The 14,248-nt window shown below is 34.9% G+C and overlaps 1 pseudogene; it reads left to right on the top strand.

The window, feature by feature from the left end:
- Nucleotides 1–10,983: 10,983 nt before the first annotated feature.
- LOC112479203 lies at nt 10,984–11,099 on the top strand (annotated as a pseudogene).
- Nucleotides 11,100–14,248: the final 3,149 nt, after the last annotated feature.

The raw sequence follows: 14,248 nt of genomic DNA, 5'->3' as shown, positions 1-14,248 counted from the left end.
GGCTAAAGTACTCGTAGTACATATATGCACAGGATTATTACTCAGCCATAAGAAGAGATGAAATGCTGCCATTTGCAACAACATAGATGGACCTCGAGATAATCATGCTAAGTAAAATAAGCCAGACAGAAAAAGTTGAAAATCACATGATATCACTTATATGTTAGATATAAACCTAAAAGCAACAAATGAACAAGACAAAGAAACAGATACTCATGAACATGTACAATAGATTAGTGGTTATCAGAAGGTATGGGAGAAGGGAGCGGGAGGACGTAGATGGGGTAAGAAGGGTCAAATATGTGGTGACAGAAAGAAATCTATGGGAGGTGAACACACAGAATATGCCTTTCTGTTAAAATGTACAACTGAAACTTATTGGATTTCATTTACCAATGTCACCATAAAAAATTAATTCATAAAAAAAGTAAAATAAACTTATGTAGAAAAAAAAAGCACATCAGCCTAATCATAGCCTGATAAACACTAGGCAGTGTTTATTACCAGTAAAGAGAGACTTAATGTTCATGGTCTTTGGGACTCAGTGTCAGGCCAATTATGGATCGAAGGGACAAATGTGCTTCCATTTTTCCTTCATGGATTATCATGATCGCTTAATATCATCGATGTGGGGCAGTTCAATCATAATGTATCGTGAACAGCAGTTTTTTTTTTTTTTGCATCACTTGTGTTTATGCAGGTCTTTGTACAAGAAACTTTAAAATTCTTCCTTGTACAACTCAGTTACAACAGTGAGGTCCAAGTTTAAGCATTAACTCTTCACTGATTTATATTGAAACAGCAGTAATATTTCTGCTGCAATAACTATGTAGCAAAAGCAACCAGATACTGTATAAATAATTCAGATACTGTGCCCATTAACTCTTAATTAACCATAAAATGTCTTAAAAGAGCATCTGACCCAACTCTCACTTTACAGATGAGAAAACGAGCTCACTACAGGGAAGTGACTTCTTTACAGTCATATCAGTCTATGCTTACTACACACTGATAAATAAATAAAAATCAATGGGAAGGAATGAGGTAATGGAGGGGAACTAAATTCCTTATCCTTCTTGGTCAAAAAAATTATTAAAGGAAACGGAGGTTTGTGCAAGTATTTTGTATTATAGATGTAACCACCAGAAGAACTGAAAATAGAAGCAGTCCTGATATAACCACAAACTAGCTGTGTCACCTTGAATAAAGTTCCTGGGCCTTCATTTTATCATCTATAAATTGGGGTTACTGCCATTGGTGCAACTCACTTCCTAAGGGACAAACGAGACAGTAGATGTAGGAAATGGCAATAGTTCACAGCCCAAAACAGAGATGGTTTCTAGCAATTCTCCAGCTCATTTACAGAATAGGGCTCCTGTAACAGCCCTCTAAAACTTACAGATGCTTCCTTTCTCAGGATGTCACCCAATATCATTTCTAGCCTCTGACTAGAAAAACTTAAATCTTTGATGTCTAAGTGCACTTAGAGAACATATTACTGATGTTCTCATTCTCTCTCTCTCTCTCTCTCTCTCTCTCTCTCTCTCTCTCTCTCTCTCTCTCACACACACACACACACACACACACACACACACACACAATCTTTCTCTTCCTCCTAATTAAGATCTTTTACCTGTGTTACTTGGTTTTCTCTTTGGAATTTGAGATTCTTTATTCTAGAATGACAGTGTAAAAGGAAAAAAAAATCCAACCCTGGTTTCCCTCCCTTTGTCCTTGAGGTGCTGAGTAGGGTCTTAATCACTGTGGCAGGATAAATATTCTTCAGGTTTTAATTTCAAGTTGGGAGAGCATCAGAAGCTGATTGGGCCCAGCAACATCTATCTCAGGAATATGTTGTGGCACTAAGAAACAGTAGAAAAACATCATGTATATTCCTCTGTGCAGTATTTTTTCATTTACGGATCTGACAGAAAACTTTGGTCTACCATTCTAATCTCTGGAGGTATACATATACACACACACACACAGGCAAACACATACCACATAAACATGCAGGCACGCACCCTTGGCTTGGTAGGAAAAAAACGTTTCTAGCCCTCTGAAAGGATTTTTGTATTAACGGATTATGTAGTCCCACTAAGCAGAAAATCAAAGTGACATTTTTTAAGAGAAATGCACGCTTGTTCCAATTTTCATGTCTAAATTACCCAAAGCCCTCACAGTTTTAATGTGATTCACTTAAAGATCATTATTCATGTTACTGAGTGGGCTGCAGAGTGATTGTGCCTATGCAAGGTATTCTTCTAGGTATTGAAAAATGACAGGAATTAGCTATAGAACTGAACGTGCTGAAATTAACTCAAATTTGCAAAGTTCCATTAGCACCATATAAGGGAAAATATCCTGCAGCTGATGTCAGGGAGGGAAAGGCAGAGAGTGAGGGCATTAATGATTTATAATTGAAAATGTTCAAATCAACAGACAGGGTTAAGGTCCCATAGGATGTTGCTAAAAATTGACAATACAGCCGATTGGTAGCTGTTGTTTAATTTAAATCACTAATGGGAAATTAGAAGAGTTTCAAAAAAAGTCTGTCAATTTCTAGCAACTTCTTTATTTTATTTGGCACATAAAGATTTTTGCCATGTGTCACATATATCCAAGATCAAACAGGCATCATTTTGAAAGAAACTGAAGAAAAGATCATCTGAACATGGAAGTGGAAATGATTATTTGTAAAAAGTGAAACAAAATCCACTTAAAAGCGTCTTGTGCCATGTAATATTCCCCCAAAGAAGTATCTAAGGTCTTAATTAGCTTTCCTCCTTATTTCTGGTAAAACAAGCCCACAAATTTTTCTGTCTCAGTTCCACAAAGGCATTTGAAAAATATGTAATCACCCACATGGAAGATGTGTAAGCTCGTTTCCATCTTTTTTGAGACTTACTGCCAGCAATGTTTGTATATTTGTACATTTTGACTAATGATTATGGAAAATTATGGGAGATGCTGTTAGGAAAATTGGTTTCATTAGATTAGGAAGGACTATTCCAATATTTCTGCAGACAAAAGTCTAGTATAAAAGCATGATTTGCAAAATGAATTTCAAGTCATTTTAATGGAAATTATTCTCTAAAATAAGATAATACACTCTCTCATTCAGAATTTTATTCTGCTCCATTGTGTTTTTAAAAACACAATCAGAAGTTAACTGAAATTTAGTTTTTAAATATTTAATACATATAAAGGACCTCGTTTTTAAGAGTGCCATGAACATAGTTATATACAGACATCTGTGCTGCTTCTTTCTCTTCATTAGTTAACTCTAGCTTTTTGATATTTTGGTGAATACATTCTTTACCAAACACAAATAAATATGGTATTGTCTTTACTAATAAGATTTTGTTGCCAGTCTCTCCACATTTAAGATTATCACCTCCATTTGAAATGCACATTTTAAAGTGTGAGTCACTGTACACTCTAAAATGTTTCCCCCAAAATTTCACAGAGCTCTTGTTTGAGTCTGAAGCTACCATAATCAAACAGGAAGTCAATTTACCCAAATGCCTTTTTACTCCAAAAGCAAAACAGGCTTCCCATGGGTAGAATATTTGGGTTATTAATGGTCAGGTTACTACTTTTTATAATGCAGAAAGTTTCTCAGTTGTTTTCTTTTTCATATTCCAATAATATCCACAAGAGAGAAAGAGAAAACAGAAGGATTTGTCAGGGTCCTCCTTCACGTTCTGTCTGACTTTAACCTGCCTACCCCTCAATGACATAATTGCTATTTTGCTCCATGCCCCAGGCAGGCAGTACCCAGCTGCTTCTCAATAGCCTGGTTCCAGCTTTGCACCTGCTCCAACTCTGTCCAGAGACAATTGGAACATTGATCATTGCCTCACTATCAACTGGTGTGGAATGCAACACAGGAAGCAATATATGAATTTGCTTCCCACAGAATTTAGAGTACTGATTTCTATAACATCACAATCTGGCAGGCCTGTTTTAAATATCTTAGTCCCGCTTTGCAGTCAGTCTTCATCCATTTTATATAAGTCACCCTACACATAGCTGCATCAAGACAGTCCCATAGCTTCAATTTTTACTATATGGCTAATCCTTATACGCTCTTAAAGTAGCCATTTTTTAAATACAGAGGGGAAAAAATCATTATTCAGCATAATAATTACTATTATTTGTCACGTAGTAATAATAATAATGATAATAGCAGCTATCATTTATCAAGTGCTTATGTGGTTTAGGCAACATGCTATGAGCTTTATATACCTTATCTCATTTAATCCCTACAAAATTCCCATCAGATCAATTACCTTCATTTTACAAATGGGGACACTGAGGCACTGAAAGATTAACTTACCCAAAATCATAGAAGCTAGAGTGATTCAAACCCTACTTTGTCCACTTCCCAAATTCATACTCCTGACCTCCAAGCTCATGATTCTTAACTCAGTCTGCACATTAGAATCACAATTAAAGTTGTATCTCTAGAAGTGAGACCCAGGCATCAGTAATTTCTAAAAGACTCCCAGACACCATAGAGCCAGAAATTTCCTGAAGTTTTACTGAAATTTTACTCTTGAAAAAATTTGTGGCACAGTTTGGTTACTTTAATAAGTCACTGTATTAGAAAAACTCAGCTTTTCACCTGAGATTCTTCTTTGGTACTAATACAGAACACTTGACTTCTGGTCATAAACTGTATTGAGGTCATTCCTCACACTAAGAAATCTTCTGTGACACCAGCTGGGCCTACAATTTCACTCAATTCTGACACTATCTACCTGAAGATAATTTCGGATGCCACAGGTTAAGGGGTCAGTCCCACAAGACTTCCCCCCAAACACACACATACAATTCAGATGCCAGTTACAAATCCAGGTTATCACCTGTGTTTCTGACCTACTGGCTATAATACAGATGTTCCAATGACTCCCACCTTTGAGTTTGATTAATTTGCTAGAGTGGCTGACAGAACACAGGGAAACACTTTCTTACATTTACCAGTTCACTGAAGGATATTATAAGGATACAGACGAACATCTAAATGGAAGAGATGCACAGGACAAGGTATGGGGAAAGGGCACAGGGCTTCCATGCCCTCTCCAGGCATGCCAAGCTCCTCAAATCGCCACATGTTCACCCACCTGGAAGCTCTCTAAATCCCATCCTTTTGGGGTTTTATGGAGGCTTCATTACATAAGCATAAAGATTTAAATCATTGGCCATTTATGACAGATTCAACCTCCAGTTCCTCTCTCCTCCCCAGGGGTCAGGGGAAAAGATCTAATCACGTGGTTGGTTCCCCTGGCAACCAGGCTTTATATGTAGGTGCTTTCTAAAATTCACCTCATCAACATAACAAAAGACACTTTTATGGCTTTCCTCACTTAGGAAATTTCAAGAGTTTTAAGAGCTGTGGGCCAGGAACTATGGAGGAAGATCAAATATATATGAGAAATATGTTTTGGTCATCTGAATCACCAAATATATATTTCTTATAAACCACAGTATTGCAGTCCACCCCTAGTCTTCAAATATGGCTACCATACATCAAAACAATCATAAAGTCAAAAGATACTGGCACATTACTAGAATCTCATTAAGTGATTAATAACTATCTAGTTCATCATCATACCATATAAAAATGTTTCCCAGGACAAGAACACTCAGGTTTGCAATCTTCTATTTGATTTTGTCAGGTAAGCGACCATTTTGATCTTGGGCAAGTTATTTCTCCTGTCCAAGTCTCACTCTCCTTATGATGAAGGTGGACTAGATGAGTGCTAATGATCTAGTCAAGCTTTAAGATTCCAGAATCAATGGTTGAAATTGAATCTTGGGAAGATTAATTTATTTCAAAACCTAAAGCTAGATTATATTACTGGTCAAATAATTGGAGCTAACACTTTTTTAACACATTTTGATTTTCCCAGCTAGATAATCCATTCTACTCTTTGGTTGACCGATGCTGGCCAGAATTTCTAGTGGCTCTTATCCATGTTCACAAATAAATCCTTATTCTTCAGGCATAAGTAGCCACCACTACATTCATTGTCCTTTTCATTCATTCGATGAATGTTTACTGAATAGATACTATGAACCTAGCACTCTTCCAGGAGCTGTGAATATATCATTAAACAAACCAGACAAAAATCCTGCCCACATGGAGCTTATAGTCTAGTGGAGGGAGATAGACAACAAATAACTAAACAGATATTTAGTCTCTCTAGTGGAGACAAGTGATAGGAGAAAAAGAAGACAGAATATGGAATTAGAAAGATAGAGGTACTATTTTAGATAAGGGGTTCAGGAAGGCCTCTCTGAGGAAGAGATGGTTGAACAAAGGCTTGAGTGAAGGGAAAGGACAAGGCTATCCAATGAAAGAATATTGCAGGCAGCTGGAATAGAACGTTTTTCTGAAACCACACTGTTTGACTTCAGGGGATACCTTATGGGTAAGGGATGAACCAGTGCTAAGACTAAAGCTATGCAATTTGGAGATGAAAATAGTTCACCTTAGCCTAACCTGGCCTTCTTAGCTCCTATCTCCAGGGACTTCATTGTCTTATACTTATTGAAACAAACTTTAAAAGAGGTTTGTTTAGCGAAAGAAGCATTTTAACAAACAGTAATAATTAAAAGCATATTGGTTAAGAGAACAGAGTTAGTCAGATAAACAGAACATCTAATCTCAGCTCTACCTTATAAGAGTGCTTTGACTTTGACCTTGACCTTGTCTGGAAAATAAGGAGAGAAATGACCTAACAAATAAAAGTGTTTTCAATATCTGGTGCGGAACAATTGTTCAATAAAATAATGATTATAATGCAAAACATGGGGTAGAAGGGGAACTGATCCTGGAGACAGGAGACTTGGGATGGTGTTCCAGCTCTATCACTTAGTAGACACGTGACCACAAATAAGTCATTTAACTTCTCTGAGCCCCATGAGCTTCATCTCATCTATACAAATGAGGATACTAATTCGTGCTTGACTCTGAGGATTGTTACGTTTTTAAAATTTGAAAATTATAAATACAGTTTAAGCATCTGGGTTTTTTTTTTCAATTAGTTGAAAGAATATGAAGGCAAGGAATAAGATGTGATCTGAGAGGCTCAGGATCATATGTTTACTGATACTTAGCAATGCAAATAGTGATTCTAAGCTAATTTTTACAAAATCACAAAAGCAAGCAATCAGTTCCTCTTTAGCACTGATCCTTAACTTTTCTAGTTAGCAAAATGTGACAAAAGTATTTAATGTTTTTCTTTGTGGAATTATTGGAGAACAGATGTTTATAACTGGAAGGGATCTTAGAGTTCATCTGGTCCAATCCTGACTGTACAAATAAGGAAATTGAGGCCTAGAAAGGTAAAATGCCTCGGCAAAGCTACACAGTGAGTTAGTGAGAGGTTCAGAATCAAAATCAGATCCCCTGACTCCCTCCACTGCTCTTCATATTACAGAAATCTTCTCTGTTCCATTCTGTTTCTAAGCCTTAGTCCCACTTATTTTATTGCATTTTGAAAGGGATCTTTGTTTACAAAATGCATTCTCTAGGTATTTTTCATAAATAAAAATAAAATATCTATGTTTCCTTATCTGATTGTAGCCACATGCACATATGAAAGTGGCCTATTACAAATCTTTCATAATACTTCACATTGGTAGTTGAAACATTTCCAACAGTTAAACTATATTCAGTTATACATTTATTTCTCTGGGGCCATTTAAACAGACTACAATAAAATTCCTTAACCTTATAAAAATCATATTTAAATAAAAGAAAAAGAAAGGAACAGGTGACTTTGTAAACCAAAGACCATTAAAACTCACAAATAGGTTAAATTGCTAGAAAAATTCTAGCATGCGCAGAAACAACATAGCACAATATCTAAACAAATTTGAAAATAATTATGGAGAATAATAGAAAGCACCATATAGAAGTACAAGACATATCATCTCACTTGGCACTTTCTTCTAAAGCCCTGGAAGCACTTAAGTTACAGATATGGTTTTCCCTAATGACATCATGCTGTGAGGAAATAATGAACAGTTTTCCTCAAATGTTCTCTAAGGAGTTTGCAGCATAAGTGAGACTATACTGTAAAACCTGGATTCTACTTCCTATGATGTTCCAGTGACATCATCTAAAAGGCTTGGCAAAGGAGAAGAGTTCAGTGAAGTGTGAGAATGTTCTACAGGAAGACACTAATAGAAACTCTCACAGAAACAATTTATTTTCTTTACTAGAAATTTAGGATTAGCTCAATGATTCAAGAGACTGACGCTCTCCAGCTAACTAAATTTAATTCTGAAAATCTTTTTGTAGAACCAAAGAAAAAAATGACCCTAGCCTATATGGTGCTTCCGTCCTACTCTACCTCACTGGTCAACAGGCCTGTGTGCCATCCAAAGACAATGGTCTCCTCCTCAAAGCAAAAAAAAAAAAAAAATCACATGTCATTTCAGATGTTGAGGCTGAATGTTATAATAATGCTGATCACATCGATACTACATCATGTTTATTGAACACTTTACTATGTGCAATGTAACTTCTATCAGCTTATTTAGTCCTTATAGCATTCTATGAGGTAAATACTATTATATCTTACTTTTACAAATAATAAAACAGGCTCATATAGATAAAAACAGCTAGCCTGAGGTTATAGGACTAGTGAGTGATGAGTAGGAATTAGGTCCTACCTAATAAAACAGCAGAGCATAACTTCCTAACCATTTGTTCTTGGTTTAGAGGTTAAAAGCCTATATAATCTAAAGCAAGGTGTTAACTCAAGCTTAGGAGCAAGGGCATAAAACAGAGATTGCTAATAAGATTCCACATACCTCAAAATCCATGGCAGCACAATTTACAATAGCCAAGATATGGAAGCAACCTAAATGTCCATCAACAGATGATTGGATAAAGAAATGATGGTTCACCTATACAATGGAATATTACTCACCCATTAAAAAAAATGAAATCCTACCATTTGCAATGACATGGATGGACCTAGAGGTTCTTATGCTGAGTGAAATAAGTCAGACACAGAAAGATAAATACCATATGATTTCACTTATATGTGGAATCTAAGGAGCAAAATGAACAAATTAATCAAAAACAAACTCACAAATATAGTGGAAAATTTGGTGATGGACAGAGGGTAAGGGGGACTTGAGGGGCTATGCGAATGTGGTGAAGGGTTAAAGAAGTACAAATTTACCCATTTTTTTTAATCGGATTGTTTTTTTTGTTGTTGAGTTGTATAAGTTCTTTATAAATTTTGGATATTAACCCCTTATCAGAGGTATCATTAGCGAATATCTTCTCCCAAACTGTTGGTTGTCTTTTTGTTTTGTCGATGGTGCTGCCTACCAGAAACTCATTTGAGATTAAAAGACACACATGGATGAAAAGGAAGGGGATGGAAAAAGATATTGCCTTGATGGACCTAGAAGGTATTTAAGTCAAAAAGAGAAATATAAACACTATATGATTTCATTTATATATGGACTCTAAGGAATAAAAAGAACAAACTAATCAAAAACAGACTCACAAATATAGTGGACGATTTGGTGACAGACAGAGGGGAGAGGGGTTGGGGGGCTGGGAGAATGGGGTGAAGGATTAAAGAAGTACAAATTAGTAGTTGGTAGTTGGGCACGAGGATGGGGAGTAAGGCACAGGGAATGCAGTTAGCATTAATATATTGGCTAAGTGGAGGGCCAGGAGAGGGAGGGAGCAGTTGGAGGGATTGTTTTACGAACTATATAGATGTCTAACCAATGTAGTGTATAATTGAAACTAATTAAAATAAATAAATTTTTTTAAAAAAGATTCCTCACAGTCTCCAGAAAACCTCCCCTCTGATGTTCTTGCAAACAATGCATCTCTCTTTTAACAGATTATCACACCCAAATATAGATATAGATATAGATAGATATAGATATAGATATAGATATAGATATAGATATAGATAGATATAGATACACATCTATATCTATCATCTATCTATCTATCTATAGATAGGCATCTATATCTATATGACTTGTAGATGTAGATATTTTCATAGATTTCTATATAGTTATACAACATTGTGAATGTACTAAATGCCATACTTTAAAATGGTTAATTTTATGTTATGTGGATTTCATCACAATAAAAATAACACCTGTATTTGAGAAATATATTTTTAGTATTTTTTTCCACCTTTATGTGGGTATATTGACGATCAAAAATTGTATGTATTTTAAGTTACACAACCTGATGACTCAATATATGTATACATTATAAAATAGTCACCGCAAATCACCTCCCAGTTACTATTTTCTTTTGTGTGTGTGTGGTGAGAACATTCAAGATCTACCCTCTTAGCAAATTTCATATATAAAATACAAGATTGTCACTATAGTCACATTGTTGTATACTGGTTCTCCAGAACTTGGCAATCTTGCATAACTGAAACTTTGTGCCCCTAAACCAACATCACCCATTTTTCCCTGCCCCCCAACCCTGGTAACTACTTTTCTGCTATTTCTATGAGCCTGACTACTTTAGATTCCACATGTAAGATCATGAAGTATTTGTCTTTCTGCATCTGATTATTTTGCTTACCATATGTTCTCGAGCTTCACCCACGTTTTCACAAATTATAGGATTTTCTTCTTTGTTATGGCTGCATGATATTCCATTGATATGCCACATTTTCTTTATCCATCCATCAACATTTAGGCTGTTTTCATATCTTGGCTATTGTGAATAATGCTGAAATAAACATGAGAGTGCAAATGTCTCTTTGAGATCCTGATTTCATTTGTTTGGATATATATCCATAAGTGGGAATAATGGATCATATGGCATTAAGAGATTAAGAAGTACAAATTGTGAGTTATAAAAATAGTCACAGGGTGGATGTGATTCCATAGCGTAGCAGTTAGCACGTCTGCTTTACATGCAGAAGGTCCTGGGTCCGCGCCCTAGTGGAGACACTGTCCATGGTCTACAGCCATGCCACCCTGAACAAGCCCGATGTCTGATCTCGGAAGCTAAGCAGGGTCTGGCCTGGTTAGTACTTGGATGGGAGACTACCTAGGAAGACCAGGTGCTCTAGGCATAAATAATAATAAAAGATAATAATAATAAATAGTCACAGGGATATAAAGTACAACATAGGGAATATAGTCAATAATGTTCTATTTGTAGTTTTTTGAAGAATTTCAATACTGTTTTCTATAATGGCTGTGCCAATTTACATTCCCACCAAGAGTGTATAAGGGTTCCCTTTTCTCAACATACTTGTCATTGCTTATATTTGTCTTTCTGATAATAGCCATTCTAACATGTATGAGGTGATATCTCACTACGGTTTTGATTTGTATTTCCATGATCAATAGTTATGTTGAGCACCTTTTTATATAAATTTTGGCCATTAGTATTTCTTCTTTTGAGAATTATTGAGTCTTCAGATCTTTTGACCATTTTTTAATAGTTTTTGCTGTTGTTATGTGAATTCCTTACAAATTTTGAACATTAACTTCTTATCAGATATATGGTTTGCAACTATTTAGTCCCATTCCATAAGTTGCCTTTTCAATCTGTTGATTGTTTCCTCTGCTTTGTAAAAGCTTTTTAGCTTGATGCAATCTCAATTGTCTATTTTAGATTTAGTTGCCTGTGCTTTTGGTGTCCTATCCAAAAGTCATTGCCCACACCAATGTCAAGAAGCTTTTTTTCCTGTGCTTTCTTCTAGTAATTTTATGGTTTCAATTCTTATGTTTAAGTCTTTATTCTATTTTGAATTGATTTTTAAATATGGTAAAAGATAAGTATCTAATTTCATTCTTCTGCATGTGGTTATCCAGTTTACCCAATACCATTTATTATAGAGGCTATCCTTTTCCTGTTGTGTATTCTTGGCACCCTGATCAGTTGACTGTATATGTATAAATTTATTCCTGGGTTCTCTATTCTGTTCCCTTGACCTATGCTAATATCATACTATTTTGATTACTATAGCCTTGTATATTTTGAAATCAGGAAGTGTGGTGCCTTCAGCTTTGTTCTTGCTCAAGACTGCTTTGGCTATTTGGAGTTCTTTGTGGTTTCATATAAATTTTAAGATTGTTTTTTCTATTTCTGTAAAGAATGTCATTGGATAAATTCCTAGAAATATACAAGCTACCAAAACTGATTCAAGAAGAAATAGAAAACTAGAACATATCAAAAGCAAATAAGAAGATTGAATCAGAAATCAAAAATCAGAAAAGAACATGCATGTACTGTTGGTAGGGCTGTAAATTGGTACAGTCACTGTGGAAAAAAGTCTGGAGGTTACTCAAAAAAATAAATATAGAACTATCTTATGACCCAGCAATTGCACTTCTGGGTATTTATCCAAAGAAATCCAAAACAATAATTTGAAAAGATATATGCTCCCCTATGTTCATTGCAGTATTATTTACAATAGCCAAGATAAGGAAACAACGTAAGTGTCCATCAATAGACAAATGCATAAAGAAGAAGTGGTACATGTATACAATGGTACATATATACAATTAGTCATAAAACAGAATGAAATCTTGCCATTTGCAACAACACGGATAGACTTAGAGGGTATTATGCTAATGAAATAAGTCAGACAGAGTAAGACAAATACCATATGATTTCACTTATATGTGGAATCTAAAAAACAAAATAAATAAAACAGAAACCCAAAGATATAGAGAACAAATTTATAGTCACCAGATCAAAGGAGGTTGGGGAAATGGGTGAAAAAGGTAGAAGGGATTAAAAAGTACAGTTGTAACTTATAAAAATAATCATGGGGATATAAAGTATAGCACAGGAAATATATTCAGTAATAACTATGTATGGTGTCAGATAAGTACTAGACTTAACAGAGTGATCACTTCATAAGGTATATAAATGTCTAATTACTATGTTGTACACCTTAAACTAATATAAAATTGTATAAAAATATTTAAAGAGTAGTGAGAGAGTAAAATTTGCTTTTTAAAAATTAAAAAAAAAAATCTCCCAACAAAGAAAAGCCCAGGACCAGATGGTTTCATGGTTGAATTCTACCAAATATTTAAAAAGTACTAATATCAATTCTTCTTAAATTCTTCCAAAAATTAGAATAGAGAATACTTCCAAACTCATTTTATGAGTCCAGCATTACTCTGACACTAAACTCAGACAAAAACACTAACAGTAAAGAAAACTATAGGCTGATAACCCTGATGACTATAGATCCAAAAATTCTCAATAAAATACTAGCAAATTGAATTCAATGTTATATTCATAGGATCAGATACCATGACCAAGTGGGATTTATCCCTGGGACACAAGGATTGTTCAGCATATGAAACTCAATCAGTGTAATATTATAATTAACATTAACAAAATGGAAGAAAAAAAATACACATGATTGTCTCAATAGATTGAGGGAAAGCATTTAATGAAGTTCGATATCTATTCATGATTAAAATGTTCAACAAAATAGGTCTAGTAGAAAAGTACCTCCACACAATAAATACCATATATGAAAAGCCCACAGCTAACATCTAAATCAACAGGGAAAACTAGAAGCTTTCCCTCTAAGATCTGGTACAAGGCAAGGATGCCTACTCTCACCTTTTCTTTTCAACATGGTACTGAGAATCCTAGTCATAGAACAGTAACAAGAAAAAAATAAATAAAAGGCATCTGAATTGGAAAAGAAGTAAAATTATCTATGTTTGCAGATGTCGTGATCACATACAAGAAAACCCTAAAGACTTCACAAAACATTGCTAGAATGTTAGAACTAATAAACAAATTCAGTAAAGTTGCAGAATATAAAATCAACATGCAAAAATCAGTTGTGTTTGTAAATACAAACAACAAACTACCAGAAAAGGAAATTAAGATGTTATTTTTATTTGTGGGAAACTTCCTTCTCCCAAAAAAGATTGAAATGTTTTTCCTGCATTTAGAAAAAATAAATAATTATATGAGAGTGAAAGAGAAAGAGTGAAGTTCTACTTGAAGTTAATTTTCTGATAACACATGGAGAAGCTCAGTAAAGCTATTTCCACTTTTTAGAACCTAGAATCTCAAAATTGGAAAAGATCATCTAGGCAACCTTCCCAAAGTAGGAATCCTCCCAGTATATATAATCATCCTTGATCATAATCCTTGATACATAATCATCCAGCTTCTATCTAATACTTCCAGTGACTGGAAACCCACTACTTGAAAGCTTGCCATTCTATTTGTAAA

Source organism: Pteropus alecto, unplaced genomic scaffold (genome assembly GCF_000325575.1).
Source record: "Pteropus alecto unplaced genomic scaffold, ASM32557v1 scaffold280, whole genome shotgun sequence".
Lineage (NCBI taxonomy): Eukaryota > Metazoa > Chordata > Mammalia > Chiroptera > Pteropodidae > Pteropus > Pteropus alecto.
Note: the sequence above shows the minus strand (reverse complement) of the source record. Positions and strands in the feature narration are given on the sequence as shown.